The sequence below is a fragment of the Sesamum indicum genome, linkage group LG1 (assembly GCF_000512975.1).
Source record: "Sesamum indicum cultivar Zhongzhi No. 13 linkage group LG1, S_indicum_v1.0, whole genome shotgun sequence".
Classification (NCBI taxonomy): Eukaryota; Viridiplantae; Streptophyta; class Magnoliopsida; order Lamiales; family Pedaliaceae; genus Sesamum; species Sesamum indicum.
The window spans coordinates 4,901,440-4,906,033 of record NC_026145.1 but is presented as its reverse complement, the minus strand read 5'-3'; positions in this window follow the sequence as shown (position 1 = coordinate 4,906,033).

The following is a 4,594-nucleotide window of genomic DNA, read 5'->3' as shown; positions in this document are numbered from 1 at the left end:
AAGGGAAACCTTACCCGTTATTGCAGGAAGGGATTTTTCACAAAAAATCCTGATACTCAATAAGGGAATACGAGAAGCCAAGATCATGATTGGAGGAGCATTTGGATCACCCTGGTTTAGGGTAAAAACACCTCCTATTTACTTTCATGATACAGGTGCCGATATCTTGCTAGGTAACAATTTCATTCAAACATTTGCAGGATATATGCAGGATAATCAAAGGAATCTGTTAATCTTTACTACTAACTGTGGTAGTGAGATACAGGTGTTGCGAAGAGAAAAGGCATTCAACAGGATAATGCCAATAAATTTTCGCAGCAAACGTGGTGATTTGATACCAAATTAACTCATCCAAAAATGCAGGATAAGAGGAAATTTGGTGAGGTCCTTTTGTCTTTCAGGCAACAGGGACTCATAGACAGCGATAGCTCCTATAAGGAATTCGAGGAGGAAATCCTAAACCTTAAAGAAGCACTACTAGGAATGAAAGCACTCGATCAGCGAAGAAAGCAGGCTTTCTCTTGAGAATGTCAAGAGGCTTATTCAGAGGAATTTCAGTGAAAATCCTCTGGCTTGGTGGGATAGGAACAAGATCGAAGCTACTCTTAAGGTCAAAGACGAATGCAAATACGAGTATGTTCGATACAAGCCTATCCAGATGAACAGGAAGATAAGAAGGATATGCAGATGATAATCAAAGAGCATATCAGTCTTGGACTCATTGAACCTGGAATCTCTACCTACAGTAGCCCTGGATTTTTGGTAAGAAACCATGGCGAGATCAAGAGAGGTAAACCCAGGTTGGTTATTAACTATCAAGGTATTAATAAGATATTAGAATTTGATGGTTATTACATTCCTAGTAGAGAATACTTAATTGATTGCATTAAAGGAGCAAAAGTGTTTTCTAAATTCAATTGCAAATCTGGGTTTTATCAGATTAAGATGGAGAGTGAATCAAAGAAATTTACTGCGTTCTCCACACCACAGGGACAATATATTTGGAATGTGCTTCCAATGGGTTTAGCTAATGCACCCCAGATATTTCAAAGAAAAATGGATAATCTTTTTAAAGATTACTTCGAATTCATGTTTGTCTATATTGACGACATATTGATTGCATCTAAAAATATGAAAGAACATATTAGACATCTTGAAATATTTTCTGATGCATGCTATAGGGAAGGTTTAGTACTTTCTGAAAAGAAAGCTACTATTGCAGTCAATAAGATTGAATTTTTAGGAATCCTTATTGACGAAACAGGAATTGAGTTGCAGGACCATATTGTGGAAAAAATCCGCAATTTTCCAGATGTACTCAAAGATAAGAAGCAATTGCAAAGCTTCTTGGGAGTCGTTAATTTTGCAGGAATCTTCATTAAGGATCTTGCAAGATACAGAAAGGATTTCCGACCACTTCTAAAAGAAACGGAGAGTTCAAAGTGGAAATGGGAAGAAATCCACACCAAAAGGGTTCGTGAGCTGAAACAAGTTTGCAGTAACCTTCCAAAACTTGCTATACCGCAGGACAGGGACGAATTGGTAGTCTACACAGATGCCAATGATTACAGATGGGCAGCAGTGCTCATGAAGAAGACAACTACAGGGGAAGAACCATGTAGATATACCTGAGGGTTGTTCTCAGAACAACAAGCCAAAGTTTGGCACATAAATGAGAAAGAATTATTTGCGGTTTGGAAGGCTTTCAAAAAATGGCCTTTATTTTTACTTGCGAAAGAATTTACGTTAAAAGTTGATAATACTAATGTCAAGGCTTTCTTAAAAAATAAATTAGAATAAAAAATAGAGAAAGCTCGTATTATCAGATGGCAAGCAGAATGCCAATATTATTGTTATAAAATCTCATGAGAATGTTCTTGCAGATTTCCTGACAAGAGATGGAGGCATCTGAAGCAAACTCCATCATGTTGAGACTCAGGCACCTCCGGGAAAACCTCGAGGAGCTTGACAGAAAGTTCGGACAACTAGCAGTCAATGCCCAAGTTGCCGGACAAATCCAAAGAGCCGATCTAGACACAGTTCAGGTCGCAATAAGAAGTTCCCTACTAGCATCCACTTTGCTATGGAACGACCTACGAGAACCAATTCGGAAGGCGTCACCTTCGGGGATGACTCACGAGTTGAGGGAGCATGACCCAAAACATGCCTTTAGAGTACAGGGCTCTACACCTGTAGCGTCGGATTCAAGTACCGATTGCACAAGGCCATCACCAGACTCTGGTGAAACGGCAACAATTGAGTCTCAGGAAGTGCAAACTCCTGTTGATTCAAGTCAACCCAACACCTCTGGGGTTAAAGAGGGAGAGATTAGCCTTAGGCCAATGACAGGCACCTCTAAGGCTAATACTAATGAAGTAATATCTTCTTCTGCTTGGCAGGATTATCAGCGTATGTGGGAAAAATTAATTTCCCGCAAAGGAGTCAATCCAGGCAAGACCATTATCGAAACGTTCGGAAAATATAACAGAGTCTAGATGTTAGAAGGGTCTAAACCAGAAGATGTCAGAGAATGGTATGATTTTGGAGCCCTTGCTTCAATTCATACTATGTCACCGAGTTTTCCGGAACTCTCAAAACTTCCGGAGTGGATTAGTGGGGCGGTCTTTGATTCATGGCAAAACAACCCCCACTTGAAAAGAGGCGATGTTCTGGAGATAAAATTTGTTTCAGTAGCTCCAGAAACTGCAGGAAACGGGTCTCATCCAGCATTCCATTTCATGAAGTTGCAGAGGCCAGATATGGTAGCTTTCAACAAAATCAAAGCTGCCTCAAGAGAAGCTCCCTTGGTATCAGCCATTAGCGAAGATAGTATCTCTACCAGGAGAGCTTGGGGACTATGGGTTTGTCTCACAGAGATGGACAAAGTCAAGTATCCATTCAAGATTTTCTCAAACAAAGTGAATGGATCATTCCTGTTAAATTCGATGACAGGAAAAAGCACGGAGTTTGCTGAAAGCTTATTCGAAAAGAAGAGGATGTTAATCTGTGAAAATAAGCTGCCAGCAACCGAAGCCACTAGGATGAAGACGTGCAACATGTTGCATGTTGGACAATGGCATAACCATCTGTGCCCCTGCTGCGAGAAACAAGAAAAGCCCCTGTTCGGGACAAAGATTCGGATCACGAAAAATAAACCCGAACCGGACCAAGACAAGGGAAAGACCAAGAGAGGTAAAAGTTAAACGATGTAAAAGGTCGAAAGGATAAGACTGTCGGTAGAAAACAACAAAAGCCAACAGTCAACAAAACAAGGAAGATAGCTGGAAGTCACATGGCCGACAAACCATAATGACCAATAGCTGGAAAGGACGGGGCAATGACGTATGCAATGACGTCATTTGAAAAGGACAAGGTGATAACGGAAGCAATGACGTCGTCAAAAAGTCAAGTTGGAGTCCGAGTTTGAAGTCCGCGGACCCCTATAAATAATGTGGCAATGAAGCAGAAGGGGATCATCAGAAAACTTCTCATACTCTTCAAAGTATTAGAATTCTGAGTCATTTTTCTGTAGTATTTCAAATTTTCAGTTTATGGGGGTTTCCCCAACAAGTCAAGTCCTCTACACCATGAGAGGCAAAATAGTTGTTTCCTCCAACGGAGGCATAATATCTATGTAATATTTCCTATATTTCTTCAATAAAAGATAGGCTTTTGTTCAGCTTGATATCCAAAATTCTATTAAGACCCTGTATTGGAATCCCTTTCACGCCCTAAGGTAGGAAACGAAATAAGGCTGTGCTGTTTTGTTACTGAAGGAGCCAATTTCCTGCGAACCATTTGCTGCGGTAGTGTGGTTGGAAGAAGTCCGTAAAATCGAGGACTTGGAGTACCCGAAAACAAAGCGGTCAAAACAAGGTATGAATTTATGGGGTTTTAATTTATTTCGGAAGCATGTTGGGCCTATTCCTAAGCAGGAGGTGTAAATTCAAATTACAAAAGAAAGGTGATTATAGGATCAACAGTGTTAAAATTTGGAAACCAGGGGACCATAACTGTCGACCATGAAAAGCGTGGGACTAGAAGTGATAATGGCCTTATCTAACGGGACCAAAAATGCAATTTTGCCATAATAGTATTTGTTTGGAGTTGTTATTTCTTCTTGTTCTTTGATATATCTAGCAATAAAAAAAAGAACTAAATCTATTTCATAGTATGGTGTGGACAAATTAGAGGGGTTCTAATTTGGATCCTAAAGTGAATGGAAGAGGAACGAAAAGGACAACAATGCACGTTGCTGCTCATATAAAGGAACGAAAGGTAAAATTTCATGTTATAGTTGTATGCTTTTTGTTTCATCCTATAGCCACATATCTTTGTTACTATACTTTTGACAAACACCAAACATCCAAAACTTTCAAAGGAAACACCCGTTTGAACTGTTTTGATTTTTTATTTCACACTTCTGCCGCTTTCCCATGCCATATAGATTCTTTCAGTGGTATTAGAGCCCGATTCGGTGTTGTGGCTTTAGGATTAAAATGTTATTATGCGTTGAGCATGAACAAAGTATTTAATTTGATTTTGAAAAGCATATTTTATGGCTTTGAGATAGTGTTATGTGTTTTGAAAATAT